This window comes from Aedes albopictus, chromosome 3 (genome assembly GCF_035046485.1).
Source record: "Aedes albopictus strain Foshan chromosome 3, AalbF5, whole genome shotgun sequence".
Taxonomy (NCBI): domain Eukaryota; kingdom Metazoa; phylum Arthropoda; class Insecta; order Diptera; family Culicidae; genus Aedes; species Aedes albopictus.
Window position 1 is genome coordinate 20,154,090 of NC_085138.1, and position 26,700 is coordinate 20,180,789.

General features: G+C 42.2%; 1 long non-coding RNA gene and 1 pseudogene across 1 annotated transcript in view; one reads left to right on the forward strand and one right to left on the reverse strand.

The window, feature by feature from the left end:
• Window positions 1–26,700, reverse strand: part of LOC134291971 (uncharacterized) — a 165,052-nt gene that overhangs the window by 3,985 nt on the left and 134,367 nt on the right. The window lies entirely within an intron of this gene.
• LOC109405780 (angio-associated migratory cell protein-like) lies at window positions 6,062–7,094 on the forward strand (annotated as a pseudogene).

Here is a 26,700-nt window from a genome sequence, read left to right on the forward strand (position 1 = left end):
TGGAAAAAGTTATTAGGCCTCACTCGATCGATAAAATAACGAGATTTTAATATCTATTGTTATTCCTCACATGTTAAGGCTCAAGCATCCATCATCATTTTTCGGAAAATAAAAAGTAGTTTTCTCGCAGTAAATCAAAACATCGACCATGAAACTATATTCACTGCATTCTATTCCTCATGCGGAGTACAGTGAATATATTTTCATAGCAAAGACTTTTGCTTTGAACGAAAAAACTCCTTTAAAATGTTTGATGATGACGATGATTTCAATGACGAATTGTTCAACGTTAAGCATGCATTATTGGTTTTCAATAGAAATTTTATCAAATTTTAGGAAATGGCTAGAACCTGTTGGGATAACAATCTTTGGAACAATCGTATGAAAACTTAAAATGGCTGGCGCTAAAATATAGTTTCTCCGATCGATCTGAAATTTTGCACAGTTGATATGGGACCAAAATGGAACTCAAAAAGTGTACTGGAGTAAAATGTCTTTTTGTGTCCCACGCTAGTACGTATTGCATATAAATATTTATAAAGGGCCCCACATTTTAAGGGCCCCCACAAAAACTGTTTTTGGTTCAAGTACTACTCAAAAACAAAGAAAAACTGTATTGCTCATCGCATTTGTATCTCCGAGGGGCCTTCACAACCGTTTGGGCCCCAGGCCCCCACAATAATCCTTAATCCGGGCCTGCCTTCATTAACCATTAAAGTTGAATTAAAGTGTTTCTATTCGCCCCGGACCTGGTGTAATGTATATTGCGATCTTTTGAACGAATCCACTTATCCGCGAGCGGTAATGGCGGCGGCGGGCATAACCAACCGATTCGAATTTTGACGTTTCTTGGGGATCGCAATCGGTTGGCGCCACCGAACGGTGGGTGAAGAGGTGAGGAGGAGAATGAAACTGTTTTGACTTTCCCCCAAGAAACGTTAAAATCCGAGCCGGTTGGATATGCCCGCCGCCGCCATTACTGCTCGCGGATAAGTGGATAGCGAAGAATGGAATATTTTTTTTTCCTTCTAAACCATAGGGAGATAATCTGCTCCACAGACACCCTAACAGAAGGTTAGGGTAGTGTAGGTCTGACAGGTCGTCTTCTACAACAAAAGTATAATCCAGGACTACTCTCTCCTCGTACCCACTAAACCATTCCTATGGTCGCCAAACCCTACGTCTCTCCGGAACCACCAAGAAGGTATTGCTTCAGAGAGGGGCTAGTGCACATCGCACCCACAAGGTTAGCTGCGTAGCCTAGCAGCAACGAACATTGATGACTCGTTCTGGAGAGTCCATCACGGTAACATGCTGGCGCTTAGCCAGTTTCCCGAGTGGTCCTCGAAAGGCGGGCAGGGTCAACCCCGTCCGCGCCCAACTGCTTTGCAGACATCAAGAACTGATGCCCACGTGCAACCCGATCTGACCTGCCCGTAAGGAAGGGTATCACTACCCTTCAGGCCCTATCAGATGCACCCGTAGGTTGCAGACAGCAGGATCTCACCTACCCCGACCCTTGCCGGGGACCCCTTTCCAACCGCGGGCTCGGATCCAACCCAGTAGACCGACGCCACGACAGCACCGCTACCGGGACTTCCTCTCCGCGGCCACTTAATCGTTGTAAGGGTCGATCTCGGCCGCAGGGCACCGGTATGACCTACGAAGCCGACTCCGAACCCCTGGACCACCTCTTGTACTGCATCTGGACTACCCAAGTAACCACGGTGCTGAAGCCTTATTGCATGCAGATATACGGTGTACTTAGAGCAATCATTACTTTACATGCAAACTTAAAGTTGATTTAAAGTGGAAATGGGCAATTATCCCAAGTAACCACGGTGCTGAAGCCTTATTGCATGCAGATATACGGTGTACTTAGAGCAATCATTACTTTACATGCAAACTTAAAATTGATTTAAAGTGAAAATGGGCAATTATGCGACTGCTTCAAGATTATACCAGTATAATCCTAATTTGATTCTATAATTGCCCACTTCCACTTTAAATCAACCTTAAGTTTGCATGTAAAGTAATGATTGCACTAAATACACCGTATATCTGCATGTAATAAGGCTTCAGCACTGTGGTTACTTGGGTAGCCATTCTCCGAGTCCACGCGCCACCTCCTCTGTAGCTCCCAGACGATGTGGGTAATAGCCGTTGAAACGGCGTCCCAGCCAAACTCATCCCTACACATCCTCTGGACCAAGTTGTCCGGAGTTGTGTCCTCCCCGCATGTGGCAAGCATGCAGTCACGCATTGTGCGAAAACGCGGGCACACGAACAAAACGTGTTCCGCCGTTTCCTCTAAACTATAGATAGTAGAGTAAACATAGATCCGCGGACACCGCTGACTAAAATGTTTCAAGCGTGTAAACAGTAATTTTCAAGAGTGCGACGGTTGAATGTGACGTCATGCGCTCCATTGATGTTGTCCAAATCGTGACGTCATGCTCGTTTGGATACAGAATTTGACAGTTCGTTTGGATACAACGGATTCATCAACACGGATCTATGTTTACTCTACTATCTATACTCTAAACCATTGCACACTGGGCATTCGGGAGAATCCGCATGCCCGAAACGGTGTAGATACTGTCGGAAGCAACCATGACCTGTAAGGACCTGTGTCAGGTGGAATGTGACTTCCCCATGGCGCCTATTAATCCAAATATCTACCCTCGGTATCAACCTATAGGTCCACCTTCCTTTGGTGGAACTGTCCCACGCGCGCTGCCATTTGACCATAGAGGCCATCCTGACAGTCCTGCGTATGCCTCTTGTGCCGCGCATTTCGAAGCACTCCATGTCCTCACTGATAAGAATGCTGATAGGCACCATACCAGTAATGACGCAGAGAGCGTCGTGTGACACGGTACGGTACGCGCTCGCAACCCTCAGGCACATAAGCCTGTAAGTACTTTCCAGCTTCCGTCGGTAGCATTTAGTACTTAGCGCGGTGCCCCACGCCGGGCCGCCATACCTAAGTATGGATGTAGCAACACTAGCCAGAAGCTTGCGCTTACTGGCGTACACCGCAGAGCTATTGGATATCATCCGGGATAGTGCCGCAATAGCTGTGGAGGCTCTTTTACATGCATAATCGACGTGGCTACCGAAGGGAAGCTTATCGTCGATCATCACGCCCAAGTGTTTGACGGAGCGCTTTGACAGGATATAGTACACTCTCCTACACTGATCTCCGTCTGCTGCTCCGACTTCAAGTTGTTAACAACCGTCACCTCTGTCTTGTGGTGAGCCAGCTCCAGTTTCCTGGACCGCATCCACGCCTCCACAACCTTGATCGAGTGGTTCGTAGTCAACTTTACCTCCTCGATCGTTTCATCGTAGACTTCGAGCGTAATGTCGTCGGCAAATCCGACAATCACCACTCCCACTGGATACTCTAACCTCAACACCTCGTCGTACATGACATTCCATAACACCGGACCCAGGATGGAACCTTGCGGGACTCCTGAGGTTTTGTGAAAGCACTTCCGACCCACCTCCGTGTCGTAGACTAGTACACGATTCTGAAAGTAACTTCCGAGAATCTTGTACAGGTACTCCGGTATCCCCAGACGCAAGAGCGCATCGGCAATAGCAGACCAGCTGGCGCTATTAAACGCATTCCTTACATCCAGAGTCACTACCGCGAAGAATGGAATATGGAATATCGCATTGATGCTTCTCATGTCATAACATAGGTACTTTTTGAACGCTGAAAAAAGTTATCATACATTGAAACTTTTGTGCATCGTTCTCGAAAAAATGTATTTTTTTACATCAATGTAATTAAATTTTAGTGTTGATATCCAAAGATTTTCTGCTTCTCTTCTCAAGATATCTCTGATAAGATAGAGCCTTTTTGGATTGAAAGAATAACACATTTAGTAATTTTTGTATGATCCCAAGTAACCACGGTGCTGAAGCCTTATTGCATGCAGATATACGGTGTACTTAGGGCAATCATTACTTTACAAGCAAACTTAAAGTTGATTTAAAGTGGAAATGGGCAATTATGCGACTGCTTCAAGATTATACCAGTATAATCCTAATTTGATTCTATAATTGCCCACTTCCACTTTAAATCAACCTTAAGTTTGCATGTAAAGTAATGATTGCACTAAATACACCGTATATCTGCATGCAATAAGGCTTCAGCACTGTGGTTACTTGGGTTATTTTCCTCTATATGGCCCACCCAAGTAACCACGGTGCTGAAGCCTTATTGCATGCAGATATACGGTGTACTTAGAGCAATCATTACTTTATATGCAAACTTAAAGTTGATTTAAAGTGGAAATGGGCAATTATGCGACTGCTTCAAGATTATACCAGTACAATCCTAATTTGATTCTATAATTGCCCACTTCCACTTTAAATCAACCTTAAGTTTGCATGTAAAGTAATGATTGCACTAAATACACCGTATATCTGCACTGCATGTAATAAGGCTTCAGCACTGTGGTTACTTGGGCAAGTAACCACGGTGCTGAAGCCATATTGCATGCAGATTTACGGTGTATTTAGAGCAATCATTACTTTACATGCAAACTTAAGGTTGATTTAAAGTGGAATTGGGCAATTATGCGACTGCTGCAAGATTACACCAGTATAATCCTAATTTGATTCTATAATTGCCAATTTCCACTTTAAATCAACCTTAAGTTTGCATGTGAAGTAATCCCAAGTAACCACACTGTTAAAGCTGTACGTATTGCATATATAAAGCGCATATATTGGCATGCACTGCCCTACATTAACCATTAAAGTTGAATTAAAGTGGCAAGTGGCGCCACTATTGCTGACTTACGATTATACTGGTATAATCGTAATTCAACAATAGTGGCGCCACTTCCCACTTTAATTCAACTTTATTGGTTTATATAGAGTAATGCATGTCAATATTTGTACGTTATTTATGCAATACGTACAGCTTCAACAGCGTGGTTACTTGGGATGATTGCTCTAAACACCGTATATCTGCATTCAATACGGCTTCAACACCGTGCCCAAGTAACCACGCTGTTGAAGCTGTACGTATTGCATAAATAACGTACAAATATTGACATGCATTACTCTATATAAACCAATAAAGTTGAATTAAAGTGGGAAGTGGCGCCACTATTGTTGAATTACGATTATACCAGTATAATCGTAAGTCAGCAATAGTGGCGCCACTTGCCACTTTAATTCAACTTTAATGGTTAATGTAGGGCAGTGCATGCCAATATATGCGCTTTATATATGCAATACGTACAGCTTTAACAGTGTGGTTACTTGGGTGGTTACTTGGGGGTGAAAATGTAAAAACCGGTGAAAATGTAAAATGTAAACCGGTATAACTTTATTCATCGTGAGAAAATATTATATTTTATAGCGTCGTATCAAGTATCAATATATTGTTGATAAACATTGAACATTTCATTCAATTCGGTTCACTGGTTTCCGAGATATGACAGTTCAAGAATTAGTAGTCTAAAAAATAGTGTTTTACCAGAACCACAGAGAACAGACATCCAAGCTAGAACATTTTTCCAAAAAAAGCTGTGTAAGAATTCAAATTAAAATACGTTGGAACACTACCGCCACCACTCGGCGAATTGCCACTTGCATCCAGCGTTGCCAACCTTCCAGATTTATCTGGATTTATCCAGATTTTTGAGGTCTCATTTTGCAAAAATCTGGAAGATCCAGACATTTGGTTTCGGGATTTGTAAGGTTTTTCTCGGAATTTGTAAGGTTTTTCCCGGAATTTGTAGGGTTTTTTTAAACGATCCAGACTTTTCCAGACAAAACTTCTTAAATCATCCAGATTTCTCAAAAATTGACCTGGCGACCCTGCTTGCATCATCAAACATGTCGCCATGTTTGTTTTCCGGCTCCCACAGAACTGTCAAATTTTATCAAAACAAACTCGTGTGAGAAATTTTGAAGCGGATCGGACCGCGGTGATTTTACGTAAGATGCGGAAGTTGGCCACTTGCCAAGTGATACTCCTCGTCGTCGCCAAGGATTTTCCTCTTCCCGCACAGATCGGGCGATCCGTGTCAAAGAGTGAACAATTTCTAGTACATAATTGTGTTCGCATGCGGAAAGTTTTCGTTGCTATGGTGCAGGAGGAGCATTTGCCATACACGGATCAGATTAACAGCAAAGAAAGGTAAGTGAACAAAACATTCAATAAAAATGCTCGGCAGCTTATTATGGGTTGTTTTAATTACAGACGAGACCACTTCCTGGTGTAAGAACACGATTTATTGCTGCACTTCAAATGGACATTGTGGTGTTATGCCAAAAACTCGCGCTTTTGCCTGATTTCGTTTTGGATGGAGAGGATGACATGGATGACGTGCATGATGTATACATTCCGGAATGGGACGACGCACCTTCACCAAACACACCGGAACTGTGTTTTACGATACACTGCATGCTGGCGAAGGTCAGTGATCGGCGGAAGCGATGACAAAGCCTGTGAAACAGCAAAACGGAAGAAGCCATGTTTGAAGTGACGGGGCACGCCGACTCAGTGATTGCATGTGAGTTCAGCTAGGACGGGCTGATGTGGTCACCGGAGATATGACCGGACAGAATCAGGTCTTCAAAATAGAAGGTGCGGGATTTCCCCGGGTGCTGGATGAAATGGCATTTCGGAGCGCATGTCTTCATGGCCGGATCGGACACCGAGGCGATTTATGTGTGGAAAATACGTTCCGGTGAGAAGTGTTTAGTGGCGAGACTTCTTTACAACGAAAAGGGGATTGCGGACGGGTATAAAAACGGTGCATTTAAAATACATATGGTACCTCAAAACCAATGGACCGATGCTTGGATGAATGTCAATCGATCGGAACATTCAGTTCAATTTGACCAGAAGTGAGGAAGAAAAGGCAGCCGTGATGGGTCCGGCCGAACCCGTAGGAGTTATTGCCCGATGATGGTCCAGTAGAAGCAGCGGTAATCGACAAACCGAATTTCGAACTGAAAGTGGTAGCTACCGGAATGGTGTACGGGAAGGTTACATTTGCGACGTGGCCAGGCAAACGACTCGAGTTGAATGCGAAGATCCTCACAAGACTGGTGTGTAACAAAACTTCTGTCGGGCTTGTTGCCTGTTTGTTAGTAGAACTATGAACGGTGTCCAATCCGTGAATTTTGTGTTTTTAAATCGATTGTAATTTGTCCAGTTGATGCCACATAATATAGGAAATGTTGAATTGCAGTTAAAATGCATTTGTGTTGATTAAACGAGAAATCCAGAAACTAGATCAGCTATGGTTGATGCCGTAGTCTATTTTAAACCGTTTTCGACAGGGAGGGTGCAGGCACGTCAAACTCGAACAAACTACGCCTACCTAACATGCATCGAGCGGGCCTTCCCAAACAACACAATGCGATTTCGCGGGCCAGCCCCATCGACAAAACAAACCGATTTCCAAGTAGGATTCGACTAGGCTTCTGGTCGCGTTGCCAGTTACACTAACACACTCGCAAAAGATGAGCAGTAGGCCTACCTTGCCGCATGCGGGTCCCCTGGTTTTCGATTGAACTAATACCCCGCTCCTGACTTCACCTGTAAAGATTTGCACACATTCGTAAGTGGCAGGTAGGGTGCGGGGCCATTTGGGCGCGGGTCCTATTTTATGCACTTCCAACTATTACTCAGTCAATTATATACCAATTGAATCGATTTTTTTTTTCATTGATGCTGCACGTATTCCACCGTGCACACAAATACATGACAATAGGTATATAATTGACTAAGTTGTAAGCTAAACTACCTAGAATAGGATCTCTTGCCCAAATGGTTTCACACCCTAGATATGCATGAGGCTTACCTAGTTCCTTTCGAATTACAAAGATATGGAATTTATTTCTGACTTTTAGACAAGATAGACCAAACCTTGCAACGGTCGAGAGTTGTACCGGCCATGTCCATGTGGCAGCTAAGGGACTAGAAATGGGGGTTGGTTGAACACTAAGGGCCGATTTCTTCACCTCGGCTTAACCGGTAAGCCAGGCTTACCCATACAGTTAAACCTGGCTTAACGCTTAAGCCAGGGTGAAGAAATCGCCCCTAAATCCACCAATGTAAAATCTTCATATATAATCATAGTTTATTTTTTTAGCCTACTTGAGCCTTTTTAGTTCACTTGCATGAAATGAGTATACACCCCTCAAACCATTATATCATTTATGGACGCTCTTTACGTACTGTTGTAGCCAAGTTCATAGACAGAAAAATTATAGCACGTTTAACATGAGCATGTTTCGAGGCTTGGTCAATGAACTGTTAAACGATGTTTCCATTGATATGAATTACATAATATGAATTACATAAGAATATCAAATTACAAAATATATCGCCTTCACTGTTTAACGGGCAGATTCATGCGGAATGCCTTTCGGTTGCGTTTCCTTAAGCGTTTGTTCTTATTGGCAACTTTATGCTGGTATCGTACCTCTCCCAAAAACTTCTGTATCAACGTGTTGAAAATATAATCTACTAGCCTATCAAAGCAACACTTACATGCCGCAAAATCCAACGACGTGTATTGAACATAGGCCTTTAAACGTTTTTTGACACCGCACCTGTTTTCATATAGAAATTTTCGGAACTTCAGTTTGAAGCACCATAGTGCCACTAGTCCAACTGCATACAATGCGTTGTTTGGAATATGAACCGAACGCGAAGAAATTGATGATTTTAGTAAAGTAAACGAATAATCTTCGTTTTCCAGGAAATCACCATCACGCTGTTCTATTAGCTTCTCACGACACTTTTTGTGACGAAGTTTTCCTGCTGCTGCGCCAAGTACATAAACCAACGCATTAAGTTCTTTCTTTTGGGCAGTCAGAGGAATACTGTAATCCAGGGGTTCGAACTCGTAATCGGAAAAATCATCTTGCTCTGGCACCGGAAATTGATCTAAGTCGTTGTCATTGAGAAGTGGAACTGCCTTGTCATTTTGACAATTTTTCCCGTCGAATGAATTTTCTTCGGCAGCAGCAACCATTGCATACTTGAACGCGCTGCCAAATTGGAAGGCATTAGGCGCGTCATTGAAGCCACAGCGACGTCTGATTTCGGCAAAAAAGTTTTCCAAGCAATCTTGACACAGTGGATTGGTACAGAGGTGGCTACATTTATATTCATCTTTCAGTGTTGTCCACAGCCACAACAGCGCATAGATGTTACCAATCAGGCCAATCAAATAATGTGGTCGTTTCTGCGAAGACTTCAGGACGTTCGATTCCGTTTTAGCCTGAAATTATTTGTAAGGATAAGATCGCACCTTATATTATATTTATTATTGTATACAAACTAGAGAGCAAATTACCTTTTTCCAGTCGAAGCAACTGTTTTGTGTGTAGTACATAGTTTTCAGCATTTGCAATACCTCCTCGAGAAATTCAAAATGTATAGAGCCATCGGTTATTGGCGCTCTGTAGGGCTGATGAAGATTAAATAATTAATTAATAATTAGTTATTTTATCAAAAACTTAGCAATTCTCTACAATTTCTACAAACAATTCTACATACCTTTCCAACTGATTCCTTGTATTTATCTTTCGAATTGAAGGTGTCAAACAGCTTATCGTGAATCTGAATAAAGTCTGCGGTTTGCAATGCTTCTGTGGGAAGTTCGCCTGTTTCAACGTAGTACCTCATGCCAACTGCACAAGATTCACTCAATGTACGTGTTGCCAATGCAACGTTCATTGATGCGAATGGTGGCAAATCGATGTTTTTCGGTTTTAGTTTTGGAACAAGTCTTAGAGACGACTCTTGTTGAACATCGACATCGAACAGTTGCTTTATGTGCAGCTTAGAAGCAATTTTCTTATTGTATACGGCGTTGTATTTGAAAATAGCATTGCGAGCATTTTTTATTAAATGTGGGGTATCGTACATGACTGCAACTTTTCGGTCATTTATGTCCAAGAATGGGTTTGTCATGGTGCCACCAGCATCACGTACCATCTTCATGTTGGTGCTGCACTGGTCCATAGTTACTACTAAAGGAACCAATCCACACTTTTCAACAGCACGAACACTGGTTTTCACTAGTTCAAGGAGAGCGACACTATTGAGGCTGTTATGGGCAAGTAGGTAGCCTATGGGCTGTAAAAGAAATTCAAATATGAGTGGTTTACATTTTTATTTAATGTGGGTTATTACTGTCATTTGATTTTTTGAAATTGTTTTGCTTGCTTGCAAATGAATAGGGTTTATTAAAATATGAACAGCTGCCAGTAGTAGCTAATCAACATCTAATAAATGGACAGTTGCCTGGGATCGAAACTCCCTCCCCTTTCTGGGGTCATGATGTCCCATACAGCAAACTGAAGTGAATGCACCGAGGCTTTCAAGTACAGAAAAAGGTTTTTTTGAACACGAAGGGAATTGACTAATCTTATTGATGGAAGGGAAACGTGTTACCTGTTTAAATCGCCAGTATATTCCGGACACCATAACGGTAACTGCCTCGGTAGCAAGTTTAGACGTATCATTCTTTTCAACTTTACGCCGAATGCCGTGGTCGGGAAAACCGTAAAATTTATCAGCTTTTGCACTGTACGATAGCTCCGATTTAATAGACATACCATCAAATGACAAAACAACGGTTTTGTTTTTGTCATCCTCGAAGTTCTTAGTTCTTTCCTTTACGCGTGACAAAATGGTACGGTTTAACCCAGGTTCTATGCGGATGGTCTTATTGTGGTTGTATACCGAATTTTTATGGGGTAATACAAGATGGCTTTGTGGTGGCAACACTGCCACCGTACATGTATATAGTTTTATTACAATAAATGTCAGTTGAGTTTTGACTATCGATAAATATAGAGCTGTGATTGAGTACTCTGTGTCCGTGAATTAATTCGTTTATTAATTTATTCGCCGCGTCGGAAAATCTCCCGAGGTGTGCGGAACGGCCGAAACTCCCACATTGGTGACCCCGACGGTAGTTTGAAACGCGAGTTCGTGGAAAATAGGACAGAAAAAGATCGACCATGCAGAACGATCAGTTGCATCCGGGAACAACAATGATGCCTGCAGCAGCAGCCGCGGTGGCTGTCAAATTGCCGGACTTTTGGAAGTCCGATCCCGCCATGTGGTTCGCCCAGGCCGAGGCACAGTTTGTCTTGGCAGGGGTCACGCAGGATTCTACAAAATTCCACCACATCGTCGCAAAAATTGACCAATCTGTAATTTGTCACGTCGCAGATTTGGTCAAAAACCCACCAGCAGCGGACAAATATGAGGCGATCAAACTTCGTCTTATTTCCCGATTCGAGTTGACACCGCAATCACGGCTGGAGCGTCTGTTGAATACGTGTGATCTTGGAGACCTTCGGCCAACTCATCTGTTGGCAAAAATGCAGGAGATATCCACAGGTCTGAATGTGGACGAATCGCTGCTGAAAATGTTGTTCCTGCAACGTTTACCGCCAAATGTTCGTGCCGTACTCAGTATCAACGATGGGAGCCTCTCCAAAATAGCAGAAATGGGTGATAAGATCATGGACCTGTCGCCGCAAATTGCAACTGTTGCAGAAGCACGAGCGGTTCCAGCAAACTCGGCGGCTGACACAACACTGGATCCATACTCTCAAGAAAGTCTTGGAAGTCAAATCGCGGCATTAACCGCCGAAATTCGCCGGATGACAACAAAACCCCAACGTCGTTCGCGTTCTTCATCTCGCGGTAGACAACTAGCTGCAAGCAACGAGGTATGTTGGTATCACCGTAAGTACGGCGGCAATGCGGAGCGGTGTCGCAGCCCGTGCAGTTACCAACCGTCAAAAAACTAGAAAACCGCCCACCCGTTACCAACGAAGTGGGCGGAAGTCAGTACAGCCATCGTCTTCGCATCTTTGACCGAACATCGCAGATCAGATTCCTCATCGATACAGGCTCGGATGTATCGATTTTACCGGCCACCAGAACTGATAAAACGCACGGCCCTTCGACATTCCAACTACATGCTGCAAACGGCTCAACGATCAGAACATATGGAAGTCGCTTCGTTACCACGGATCTAGGACTTCGACGACGATTTTCATGGAATTTTCTGATTGCTGACGTATCCACCGCTATAATTGGTGCCGATTTTCTGGCCTACTTTGGAATAATCGTGGACCTCAGCAGTCACAAACTTATTGATGGAAAAACCAAGCTGCATTCGACCGGAGGGCTCACGGAGGCAATTGTGCACGGTGTGACGACGATCGATGCCAATCATCCGTTCCGTGATTTACTGACCGAGTATCGTGAGATCACAACACCCCCTACTTTGCGTTCTGAAATTCAGCACAATGTTACACACCACATTCAGACCAAAGGCCCTCCAGTGGCCTGCAAAGCTCGCAGGATGGCTCCTGACAAATTGCAAGCAGCAAAGAAGGAGTTTGAAATGATGACGGAGATCGGGATCTGTCGACCATCAAAAAGTTCTTGGGCGAGCCCCCTACATTGCGTTCCGAAGAAGAATGGAGAGTGGCGTTTCGTGGGGGATTACCGTAGTCTGAACCGCGTCACCATTCCAGATCGGTATCCGGTACCGCACATCCACGATCTTCTGAACAATTTTCTAGGGAAAAAAGTTTTTACCACCCTGGACATGGTACGTGCCTACTACAACGTACCCGTGGAAGAAAGTGATATACCCAAGACAGCCGTTATCACCCCGTTCGGATTATTCGAATTCACAAGAATGCAATTCGGTCTGTGCAATGCGAGCCAATCTTTCCAACGATTTATGCACAGCATTTTTGGAGATCTGGACTTCGTCATCGTTTTCGTGGACGATATTTGTATCGCGTCTGCATCCGAGAAGGAGCATCGAAAGCACGTACGCATCGTTTTCGAACGACTACGTAAAAATGGACTAGTATTGAATCTTTCGAAGTGTAAGTTTGCACAATCGGAAGTAGATTTCCTTGGATATCGAGTTAGTGCATCAGGAATCAAACCAACGTCAGCTAGAGTAGCCGCCGTCGTCGATTATAAGCAACCCATAACGATCAAAGAACTTCGTCGATTCCTAGCTTTGATCAATGGGTACAGACGTTTTTTGCCTCATGCGGCGGAAATGCAAAAGCCTTTGCAAAATCTCATTGAAGGAAATCGAAAAAACGACAAGCGAAAAATTGAATGGAGTTCCCAAGCTGCAGAAGCATTCGACCTTTGCAAGCAAGGCTTAGCAGCGACTACATTACTCCACTATCCGGACTCTTCGAAACCGCTGGCGCTAATGGTGGATGCTTCCGATGCAGCAGCGGGGGCAGTGCTACAGCAATATTCGAATGGAACTTGGCAACCTTTGGGTTTCTTCTCACAGAGGTTTTCGAATTCGCAGAAAAAGTATTCTGTCTTCGGCCGAGAACTTACAGCGATGAAACTCGCTGTCAAATACTTTCGGCACTTGGTTGAAGGTAAGAATTTCACCATATTTACCGATCATCGCCCTCTCACATTCGCGCTCGATTCAAATTCCACACATTTGCCACACGAAGAAAGGTATCTCCAGTATATTTCAAGCTTCACGCGATCTATTCGGCATATTAGCGGCAAAAACAATTTTGTTGCTGATGCTTTCTCGAGAGTGGAAGCTATTGCCACACCTACTGTGATAAATTATGACGACATTGCAGTAGAACAAAAGCACGATCCTGAATTACAAGGGCTTCTGAAAAGCAAGACAACGTCATTGAGATTGGAACTTAGGGATGTAATGGGTTCGTCTAATCAAATCTATTGCGACGTTTCAGACCAACGGTTATCCCGTCCCTACATTCCTAAGCAACATCGTCTACGCGTCATGCAAACTATCCACGGGTTGTCGCATCCAGGCATTCGAGCAACAAGGAAGCTTCTATCGTCGAAGTTCGTATGGCCATCCATGAACCAGGACATCGCAAGCTTCGTCAAATCGTGCGATCGATGCCAGCGTTCCAAAATCAATAGGCACACCCTCGCTGCGTTGGGAGATTTCGATGTTCCTCAAGGACGTTTCAGCCATGTGCACATGGATTTAGTAGGACCACTACCACCATCCAAAGGTTATCGATATCTTCTCACTGTTGTAGACAGATTTAGCCGATGGCCTGAAGCGATACCCTTATCCGATATGCTGGCAGAAACAGTGGCAAGTGCGTTCTGTCAGGTCTGGGTATCTCGTTTTGGTGTACCAGAAACAATTAGCACTGATCAAGGCCGACAGTTTGAATCGGAGCTCTTTCTGGAACTGACCAAATGGCTTGGGACTGTCAGAACTCGTACCACGGCCTATCATCCTCAAGCGAACGGATTAGTCGAGCGATTCCATCGAACCCTGAAAGCGGCAATTATGTGTGTCGACTCTGCCCATTGGAGTGAAAAACTGCCACTAATTCTACTTGGACTTCGAACATCCATTCGCGAGGACTCAAACTGCTCTGTGGCGGAAATGGTATACGGACAACCACTGCGTATTCCAGGAGAATTTTTTGACCATCATACGGAGCAAGCCAATCGATCGGATTTCGTCCAATCACTCCGTCAGGTCGTCCAGCATATCAAACCAATGAATAATACACGTCACTCCAAACAGCGTGTGTTCATACCCAGCGAACTGAAAACGTGTAAAGCAGTTTTTGTTAGAGTCGACACTGTGAAACGACCTCTTCAACATCCATACGAGGGACCGTACGAGGTTATCGAACGAAGTGACAAGAACATGGTTTTGTGCATCAAAGGGAAGAAGCAGAGAATTTCCATCGACAGATTGAAACCAGCATACACCTGTAATCAGCTACTAGAGTCATCCCAGGATACCTCTACGAAGGTAACATCGTCAGGACATCGAGTAAGGTTCCTAGCATGACTGGAGGGGGGTTATGTGGTGGCAACACTGCCACCGTACATGTATATAGTTTTATTACAATAAATGTCAGTTGAGTTTTGACTATCGATAAATATAGAGCTGTGATTGAGTACTCTGTGTCCGTGAATTAATTCGTTTATTAATTTATTCGCCGCGTCGGAAAATCTCCCGAGGTGTGCGGAACGGCCGAAACTCCCACAGCTTGATCTCCTTATGTGTCGATAAGTTCGCGGGCCACTCAAATATGTGGATGCAGCAAACTTCATAGTTTGAGGGTGGTAACGACGACCTTTTGGTGCACGTGATGCGTTGCGCAAGGAATCAAATATAATGGGGTTTTCTCTCGCCTGCTCTCCCAGCTTTTCATTTCCTTTTTTCCGCTTTTCCAACACCTGTAAATGCTTCTTCAATGCAGCAATTTGCTTGTTTTTCGACATCAAAGCTTTCAGTCGTCGTAAGCTTGTTTGACGAGCCACAAATAACTGGCGCTTAAGCTTCGTCACCTTTGCCCGCAAACCTACGACGATTTTCCAATCTACCTTCAATTGGCGACTACCCGATACTGCTTTAGGATCTCCTATGGGGGCTGATGTTTCCTGGAAGGAGTTGGCAGGAATGCAGATAGCGCTGTCATCATTAGAACAAACGTGTTCTGGCACCGCCAGGTGCTCGAGAGGTTTTACGATCAATGGATCATTGAAGCCGACTTTTCCGCTACTCACCGCATCAAAACAAAAGCACCACCGTATATGGACAGTTACACAGTGACAGCAGTCGAGTTACGTCAAACACACAAGGCTACGGTGGCGCTATCTGTTCATTTCATAGCGGCCGTTTCAGTTATTTTAGTGATCCATTCAGGATATTCCTTGATTTTTAACGAAAGATGATCCGGTACTACATCGGAGGTATCTACTGTAGCGGAGAATGTTTCCTGGAAGGAATTACTGGGAAGGCAGATAGCACTGTCATCATAAGCACAAAAATTGTGTGTGTCGGCCAGATGCTCGAGTGGTTTTACTTCCATTTTGTAGTTCTCCTGGATCGTTAGCGAGATTCTAAAACAAGAATTTATTTAGTACATACTGCTATGAATTTTCATCTGAGTTTTGATCATTAACATACCCACTTGCATGTTCCGCAACATCAACACCAGGGCTTGAGGTTTCCAATATACTTTCCATTGCGATATGCTGATTTTGAGTTGCTTCGATCCATTCCCAAAAGTCATCGTCATCCTCTATAAAATCAATGTTATCCATGTCGTCTGTATCGTTTTCATTCGTGCTGTTGAGGTCAATCACGACCGATTCTTCCGTGGAATGTTCATCCAATGCCACACCTGCATGCAGCGCTGGGTTGCAGCAAGGAATCTGTCCAATTCGAAGCCTATTTTAAAGTAAATTTTATTATATTTCATATTTTTATGTTTTGTATATTATATTGAGCTTACCCACTGCCAGATCTCCCAGGAATACGAAAAGCCGCTGGAGGGAAATGGTCGGAACACATCTTTTTCATTACACATGCTCGAGCTCCGTGCAGGGAAAAATCATTGCTCAGCTCGACCGAATCACAGCGACACACCCACTGCAAACACCTACAATTTGTTTCGACAATAATTATGAATTTTAGATTGCCAACATTGCGTTTATCTTACAATTTATCATCCCTGGGAAAATTGTAAAACGATTTTCCGGGAGTTACACCTTGTCTATTTAAGCACCAGTAATATTCGCACTTGCGCCCCATGTTGGCATGTTCGGTAGAGTAAACAATGTTTTGCTGAGTTTGCTTTTTGACGTTTAGGCAGTCGTAACAAGATGGCTGACAATCGTGCTGGCGATGCTAGCGCCACCATATTGCCACTTGTGTTGCCATTTGAAAAGGCCGTTAAATTCCTTACACAACTTTGGAATTGGACTTGGACGTCTGTTCTCTGTGCCAGAACGGTTCTTCGCGAAAGCACAGACAAACAGACGTAACACTTCGAACATTTTTCGATTCAAATCATAGTTACGGAAACATATTCGCCCAATACTAAAAGGACTAAGTTTGGCCGACCACCAACTAGGTGGCGGTAGTGAGCAAACGTCAAATTCGAACAAAAACTATGCGAGCGTCACGGTTGGGCAGTGGGCCAACTATCAAATTTTGAAAAAAGACCGTTAAATCGGTGTACGTTGAGAATTATCAGAGTGTTACGTCTGTTTGTCTGTGGCGAAAGATTAACCAATCAAGCTCAATTTTTTACCACTCATGCACACAGGCGCCTGACACGGCCCATATCAATGCATTGGAATCATGGTAGACAGGATGTCCTGGGCGCTAATAAATAGCGCCTACTCTCAAATGCGAAAACAACAACAATTTTTTGTTTAACGTTAGTTTAGTTTGTTGATCAGTTTTTGGAATCATTTTTTCCACCGCTTATGAGCACAAAACACTTCAAACTCGCTTTAATATTAATGTACGGTAAGAGGAGCATACGATTAGTTGAATAAAGCAACCCAACAAACACGCATTGTGAATGTGATTTCGTGTGTGGCTCACAACATCAAACAAAAGCTGCGTTTGTTGATTACACGCTCGTTTTAATTTGCACGAAAATGAGTATAAGGCAGTTAGATGTTGGCTACGATAAATTTCATTCATGCCAGGGGCCTGGAATACACAGTCAAATTTTGAGAATTTTTGATGCACTCTATGAAAAGTTACAGCGTGTTGAACATTTTTGTGAGAGAAAAAAAAATTGCCTATCCCCTCGCCTCCTGCAGCGCTACGATGCCTAACCCTCGGTCCTTCAGTAGATCGGCGAGTATGCGGGTGCTCCCAATGAAGTTGAGAGATCGGCAGTTCCATGTACCGAGTTTCCAATCGCAAATCCTTTTTGTTCGCTGGGGTCGTTGCCGTTGGTCTCGGTTCGTATTATTCTGTTGCTGATTTTCCGTTACAATGGTTTTTTTACGGCTGGCTCGGCTCGTAGGGCCTGACACCAACCCCCTACTTTCCGGAGGACCATAGTGCACAGTTGAGCTTAGAGTCCTTCCCTGGCACTCGAACGTAGATCAGCCGCCCCTAACATGGGGATCAGACGCTGTTGTGAGCCGCTCCTCCTGGAGAACAGACGCTCAGGTTTGCCGAAGGGGGGGCCCTTCCCTGTCAGCCTAAGACCAAAGATCCCACCGGGGTTGGTTACCCGATCTTCCCTAAGGTTGCTCATAGTTTCCGGCCGGTACCGCGTGGAGGTAGGGATAGGAGTTGCTGGGCAGAGGCTAGTGGATCACAATGGGATCTGAATTGCGCAGCATACCCAGCCTTCCCAAGTAACCACGGTGCTGAAGCCTTATTGCATGCAGATATACGGTGTATTTAGAGGTTGATTTAAGTGGAAATGGCAATTATGCGACTGATTGAAGATTATACCAGAATAACCGTAATTTGATTCTATAATTTCCTATTTCCACTTTAAATCAACCTTAAGTTTGCATGTAAAGTATTTAATGATTACTCCAAATACACCGTATATCAGCATGCAAAGGCTTCAGCATCATGGTTACTTGGGCACTGGTCACTACACGCTAAGAAAATGTTACTCTAAAATGAGTAAGATTCACACAAAACTGAGCTAAACTGGAACAGCTCAAAAAATGAGTAAATTGCATTTCCAGCGATCAGGGTGCAAAATGTTCATAGTCATTGACTGAAAACAACACGAATGTGAATGATTCTGCACTGAACATTCAAAACAAACAAATTCATTTTCGCTCTCCTTCTTCACACAGTCAGTCAATTCGTAGTCATTGAACAGAACATGAAGCCGATCGAGAAACATCTTCATAATTACCTACGTTTATGGGTACGATTCCTTGCAAAAACACTCCACAACAATCAAATAGGAAAAGATCTGTGTAAACCACCGTTAACTGTAATCGAAACGTTAATATTTTATCAGCAATTTAACACTTTGTAATATGTTTACAAATATTCATTGACTTTCATTCAGTTGACCAACGAGTATCGAGCAGCTGAATATGAATATGCAAGCAAGTGAATGAAAATTGCCGCACGGTGAACTTCAACTCGTCTGCTCGAAAATTTTGCGCCCTGCCAGCGATAGCGCTGGCCCAAGTGCAAAAATCCAACTGGTTTAAGCCGTATAATATTCTTCGCATCATCAAGAATGTTATACGGCTTAAACTGATGAGATTTTCGCACTTGGGCCAGTGCTATCGCTGGAAAAAAAATTACTCAATTTTGTGTTGTCCCACTTTAGCTCGAAAATGAGTGAATTTTCTGACCGTGTAGTTCCAAGGATCGCCATTCAAAAAGTATAAAGGATAAATGGACGTCATCGGAGATCGGCGGACGGTCAATCGGTTGAAGGCCGTTTCTAAGGATGCTGCACTGGATAAGACAGATGATGCGGCATAGCCATACAGAAGTCAAATAATTGCGTTTTCGCGCTCGTGCGAGCTGTCCCGCAGTCACCATGCGCTCTTACCACCAGCCAGACCACGCCATACTTAAATTGTATAATCATCAAAACGGTCGGTACGAGTGGGATTGAGTATAGGTACTGTAGATTATGTTTGGGGAATGCAGTGTAACTGGCTGTCGTTCGTCGCATAGTGATTCGCGCAGTGGGCCCTAGTGCTCGTCAACAGTGTGTTTTTTTGCATGTGTGATATGTTGCTAGGCTAACGTTTACCACATTCTTTGACAAATTTGCTTGTTGTGATTGCTTGACACCTGTCTGCTGATGACCGCTGACCGTTAGAAAGGAACGGGCCACGCTCATTGTCAGGATTATCTATGGCTGCCAAATGCTCATTTAGTAGGATGGTGACGTTGACGATGCGTGTTTGTGAAAGACCTATAAGATTGAATAGTTGTTTAGTGAAGAAACGAAAAGATGGGACGATCGTAGATATATCTTCAATAATTGCCGGTATTGTTTTACTGAATGGGCCATTAATAAAAATTAGTCATGGGTGTCTATTTTTTATTTGAAAATTCTAAAGCATCATATCTATGAATCAGTTACAAAAAAACGTACACTTAAAAAAATGTAGTTAAAACCTTCGTCACAAAAACATGATTGCGCTATATGCCAATCACACATAATTATGCAACATAATTGATACCAAGACTAAGATCAAACCAAAAACAAAAACCAGAACCAGCACCAGAACCAGCATCAGAACCAGAACAAGAAGAAACGGTTTCTCGCGAATAGCGCAAATTTATTTTCTGCGAAACGCATCCTCTATCATCAATAACAAGAAGTCTGCTACCTAAATTGAGAAGAAACAAGACTTATCCGGCCTGTTAGCCAGACAGAGGTAAATCGTTTCTTTCCTTTGCAGTACGCAGCTGGCCATAAAAAAAACTCAGATCTGAGAGCATGACCCAAAACACGTGCCTCCTACATACGCTACGCTACGCATACAACCGACAATTATTATTATTGGTGAACCTGATGGGCACCGAAAGCGAGAGTGGCATGACTGGACAGAGTTGGCACGTGACCTTCTGCAATTATTCTACTCTGCGGGTATACCGTGTGTGTATGTTTCCAAGAAGTTTCATCGGATGTAGCATTACAAGGTTTTTTTTTGCTGAACGTCATAGTTTCAACTGATCGATGGTGGGTGAAGATTATACACATTTCATGCAAGTGTTTTGTCGAGTCCGTCTTGGTTATGACCCTTTGGGCACCTTAGGTTGCTAAAAGACCTACTGTAACCGAAGTCGGCACCTCCGCATCCACAGAAGACGTACACGTCGCTTTTACATTGAGAACCGAGCGTGCATGCATAATAATCATTTTGAATCGTGTGTCATTAGGCACTCTGTGCGGCAATGCGTCTTTTTGAAGAATATTTTTTTTGCGCCATTCAGGCGTTCGACAGGGACATTGTAGTGAAATGAGAAAAAAAAAAATCGATCAATTTTCATGGTTGATCAATTCAGGTAGAACATTCATGGGCAATACACGACCCTGTAAGGTCGTCACTGAAAAATTGAATGAAATAGTGTATTTCATTGTTTTTTAGTTGTATCAGGTGGCATAAAAAGGATGTTGAACCAATAAATTGACGTAATGCAGTTTATAATACAACCCGTACAACCAGAGAAGAGGAGTTATCGGACAAAACAGATACAAAATATACAACAAAAAAGGCGTGGCAATTATTCTTAATCCCAACTGGTAACAGATATGATAACATGATAACAGATAACATGATCTCAATTTTTTATGTTGGTGAAGTGCAATAAAAGCAACCCCAACAATTTCCCAACACAGAGATGGATACACGGAGAAAAATATTTAGTAAACACAAGCAAATTTTAGTTAAATTCAACCTAAATTACACATTGAAATTTGCACAAACAATATATCAGTTTCATTGAACCAATTGAATTAGTTGAAACAAACTAAAATTGTGGGTGACTTATGTTTCGACTTTGAAGGTAAACTCAACCAAGATTTGTTCTAAACAACCATAATCTTGCTTGTTTTATTTGCCACCAACTAGGACAACCTAAAATATTGGTTGTTTTGAACTAAGTGAAACCTTTTGAAACAAACAAAATCTAGTTCGAAGTAAATTAATTCATTGTTTGATTTTACTAGTTGCTTTGGTTGCTTTGGGAAGAGCATTGTTTATTTTTCTTATTATTATTTTTTTTTTCAAAAAAATGCAATCGAGTAAAGTTTTACCATTTTATTTATTAATGTAATAAATTACATTTACAATTCTGATGCGAATTTCCCATTTTTGTCAACAAAAAAAAACCTTATTTCTGCTGTTTTTGGATAGAACATTTCTAATTTAATCCCAGCCTCTTTGAACAATTCCACACATTCTGGGAAATTCCAAGCAAAGGCAATGGTTCAGCTCCGATTCGAACACTGGATCGCTGGTTCGGGTGAATCCTGTTAATTCCAAAGCCCGATTGGCTCTCTGGAACATGCAATTAATCCGGACTAGCGCAATCAGATTTCAGGCGGCAACAATTTTGATTTTTGTGTGGCTAATGAAAACCGTATAAAAAGCCTGATTCTGTTCGATGACGCAGGCCCTAGTGGATGTCAATTATAAGATTAACCTATGTGCCACTTTTTGCCGAAGTTGGTGGTTGCGCCGAGGTGGCTCAAGTTTCCCCAGGGAATGTTTTCCATAGATGGCTGTGGTGGAGGGAGAAACCAGAGAGGTCTTAAGAAGGTTTCATTATATACCAATTACCAGCACATTTTTTAACTTACCATCGAAATAAGCTGTAAAGCTATAGCTATAGCTGTAAAGTATTTGTGTAGTAGCTATTATATAATATAATAATATATTATAATATATCCCGCTTAAACTTTGTTCTGACAATAACAATTTACATCCGACAAACCGTGTTGGTATACCAACAGTTTCTTTATTACAGCTTCTAGCTGTAATGATATTGCATAACGGCTTTCGAAGCGCTGGTTTGTGGATTTGTCAGTATTACGAATTGTACTGTATATTAGCAGCTGTTTTGTTAGTGAGGACATCTAATCGATTTGTTCAAGTTTTCATATCTTCCGGGAAATCTCCTGAAGTTGAAATAGAGTGCAGTAAAGGCAGCCACAGTGACAAAATTATTGATTTTTGAAAACCAAGTTTGGTAGCTATATGGTGCTTCTTTTTGCAGCCGTGTATTAGCTCATGGTTTATATTTGACTAGCTTCCCTTTTATTCAGCGTTGACTGCTTCAATTCGATGGTAACACAACAGAAAACAAATGACTGAAGCTTATAGCGCTGAAAATGTTAGTTGGGATGAACTTGAAGTTACCCCTCGAAAATCTCATTGCAAGGTTTAAAAATCTCTAAACTCGCGTGTCGTATTCTGTTCAAGTTGGGACAAACCCAAGTCGCATTGGGAGGATTGTCGCAACAAATGCAGATTGCGATGCGAAATTGTGTGTGTGTGTGAGTGTGTGTGTGTGTGTGTGTGTGTGTGTGTGTGTGTGTGTGTGTACAATTCAACTCCCACTGTCCGGCAGTGGTATTATGGAAGAAAGATGTCTGCAGTTGCCTGTGCGATTTTAACTGAATGTCACATTAAAAACTGAAATCATCTTTAGCCCGGGAGTTGAAAGGTGATAGCTCTGTTGGGATCCAGTGACCCGTCTTAGAATGCCTGGTTACTCACGTCCATTCCGAGGTCACTTTCACTTACAACAAGCCCCGCATGTGTACATTACCGTTATCAAATGGATAATGATATTGCAAACACACTTCCTGCTTCAAAGATAATCTTCGAAGCTGGCGCGTATTTAGTTCAATTTATTGTAGTAATATGTAATTAGAACAATCTCACCAGAAACCATCCAAGGTAGCGCTGCCATCACTATGGAAATTTCTTTACAGCGCTGTCACGCTTATTCCTTGCCTCTCTGCCGTCGCGTACGCTGTTTGTCATCATTGGAACAAACTGCGCTTCATCATTCACAATTCACAAAATTATGCACATGAACCTACACTGTAATTTTCTAGCCACTCGCGAATCACTGATGGCGCGGCATATTTGCCAAAAACGTGAAAAGAACGTGAAAAACTGGAGCAAATCAAAGCCACACCATAAGCACTGTACCTATAATCGAAAATTTACCGGATGATGTCTTAAGACGCGGAGTTAACGACTAATTTTCACACTCGATACGAGAGCAGGAGGGCAACGGCATGCAATCACGCAGAAAACTTTACTTTCACCAACGCCGGATGGCGTAGCACTACTACCAGACACTGGACGTTCCATCAACGCGGAACTAAAATTGAACACAATTCTTCTTCTTCTCCAAATCAATAAATTATTTCAAAACTACACAGAACAAACACTCTCACCCGCGAAAGTACCGGTCAAATCGTCGGCGGAATCGCGAAGAAGAAAAAAAAAACTAACAAACGCGAACGAAATGTGACGAGCAGCACAGAAAACGTCTGCACGCGGCAAAGCCTCCTTTCAACATGTCAATTTTCTATATGTCTATAAAATCAAATTTTACATGAAATCAAAGCAAACATTGTTATTTAAATTGTATACCAAATGTACCAAAACATATAAAAACTGCATGAAAACTGAGTTTTCGATAAAAGGCTCTGAGCTTTTGGCATACAGGGGATAGACAAAATGATCGGGACAGGCAAAATTTTCACTTCTCAAACTGTAGTAGTTTGAGCTGTAACTTTTCGAAAAAACCATCAAATATTCTCAAATTTTTACTGTAAGTTCATCAATTAGTTGTGTATCAGTGGTTCAAATTTGAGAAAGATCGGGCCATTCTTCACGAAGTTATAAAGATTCTTGGAAAAGGTAAAATTATCAGATAGCCAACTTTGAGCTATTATATCTCCGGATTTAATGAACCGATTGCAATGAAATTTTGACTATTTATGACTTATATAATGAGCTATGAAAAACCGGTGACTTAACTTAAAATTCTTAACAACGAAGAAATTTATAACGATTAGATTATTTTTCTAATAAAATACATAATGTACGCAGAGCGAAGAGATGGTTATATTTGCGGTTTAGGGTGACTCCCTGTATCACTCCTATTTCAGCACTTCTTTTTCGATTCTTATTGCTAACAATCATCGAACGCAACAGTAGTGGTGTAGCCTTTTTACATTTGTTCTATAAACAAACAAACAAAAATAGCACCTCTTTGTCTCGCTTTCACCAATGTAAACATTTAAAGATTATTAATCATTCTAAAGCAATTCAAGCAGTAGACTACTCTGTTTTGCTAAATAACAATGAAACATGTCTCAATATTACGAAAAACACCGAGTTTTATGTGTAATATACTAAAAATGGTCGAATACTCTTAGCATGCTCTTCCGTTGTTGATGTTTGCAAGCAGCAGCAGTGTTGGCGGACAGTGCGGAGGAGATTTCACAAAATAAAATTATTTGCTTTTATGACTATCATATGTGATGCAAAGTACAACAATAATCATTCCAAGAATAGTTTTCGATTTTACGACGTATAATCGATAAATTTGAGTTGACCATTTCAATGATTTTGATTGATTTTATTGATGAATTGGCCCGCAAGATCGACATCACTGCGTTCAATGATCGATGATTGTGCGGCGGACGGCACCGTCGCGTCGCGCTGCTGCCGTCGTCGTTGTACTGTGGTGGGTGGTAAACATTGCCATCGAACTCTTGGTGCGGTTGAGACAAATTTAAATAATTTTCAAGTTTGAGTGAAAATATTTCTTTGTGGTATAGATAGTTCGAAAGAGAATTTTATTTGGAATAGTGTGTTCTATTTCTTTTCAAAATATCTTGCGTGATGTGGAGAATTTTAGAGAAAAGGTAAGCGTCGATTTTCTTACGTAAATGTATTAGTGCAATACTGTGTAAAGTTGAATTTGGATGATGATTCTGAAGAAGCCATTTTGTGATGACACAAGAAAAGGCCTTAGGGGAAGATGATATCCCTTTCGTGACGGAGCTCAAAAAAGTGAAATTTCCATACACATTGCTCAAATTTGGCTCTCCAGAACTCTCAGACTTTTTAATATATCAACACTTTTTCTTCGGCATTTGCCAGAGCTATTCCTTGTCTTTCGATTCCTAACTTTGTACACCTAGATAAATCGAAAATTAAAAATTTGCGACAGATAAAACTTTTTCATGTTTTACGATTTTTGCTCACTTTTTGTTTAACTTGTTGTAGTAAATTTCACACACAACATAAACAAAAGTTTGTTTGCACACATGCAAGTATAAGTAATGGCTCAATCATCAAAATAATTCACATCAGGTAAACCAAAGGCTAAACAGTTGAAAAAATTTTACAAAATTGTTATTGCTCAACAGCACAATTGTGCGGATACAAAATGCATAAATAATAGTAATTCCGTGTATACTTTTATTTCTGAGTGTACGGATTGGCGCTCAAAGCTTTATCCGCATGGAGACCTGAAAGCAGGGATGCCAGACATTTTTTTAAAAATCTATACTCTTACGGAACATCTGTATTCCCTATAAAATCTTCTATAAAATTTGTCCCCTATACTAAAATAAATAACTCCGCTAATCCCACATTTAACATTTCATGCGCAACGGAATCTGTATTGCGGCTTTTCTGCCTGATAGTACTTTCTCAAATCTTGGATTATAAGTACTTGAGCTTAATTGTTTAAAAAAAATGAAATATATATAACCACCTCGAATAAGTCGTTTCATATATTCAAGTGTTGACTCATTACCTCTGTGCTTCAGCAATTTCACCAGCAAGCAGAAGCACTCATTTTAATTAGAGATTCTCTTCGTTGTACATTCACTTTTGCGCGCACCAACCGCGATCATCGTGACATTTGAGCTTCAGACGGTTGATTGACGGTTCAATTCAGTGAACCGATGTTCTTCGGTAGGTATCTGCTCGAACCGTGTCGTCCCGACGCGATGATGCACACTCCAACTCCCAGACTGGTGGCGGCGGCGCGGCATCTGAAATAGGTCAGGGAACTGTCCGAAGGCTGTATGGGCCAATGGACGAATTACATAAGCAACGGTTCTGTAGTTTTTCTGCACTATCATGATTAGCTACGGCTGGATCGTCTCTATGGGGTTGTTGTTTCGAAACCACGGGCAAGCTGATGATGCTTCCTGGTAGCTACGGAGGCACCAGCCTTGGGTGAGCATTCTAGTTGCTATTTTCAAAGTGAACATTTCCTGGACATTTGCGCAAATGCCTTATTTGGCAATAAGAGCAACATCATCCCAACGTCAGTACAGCAAATTATCGCCATAATCAAATTGCAAATA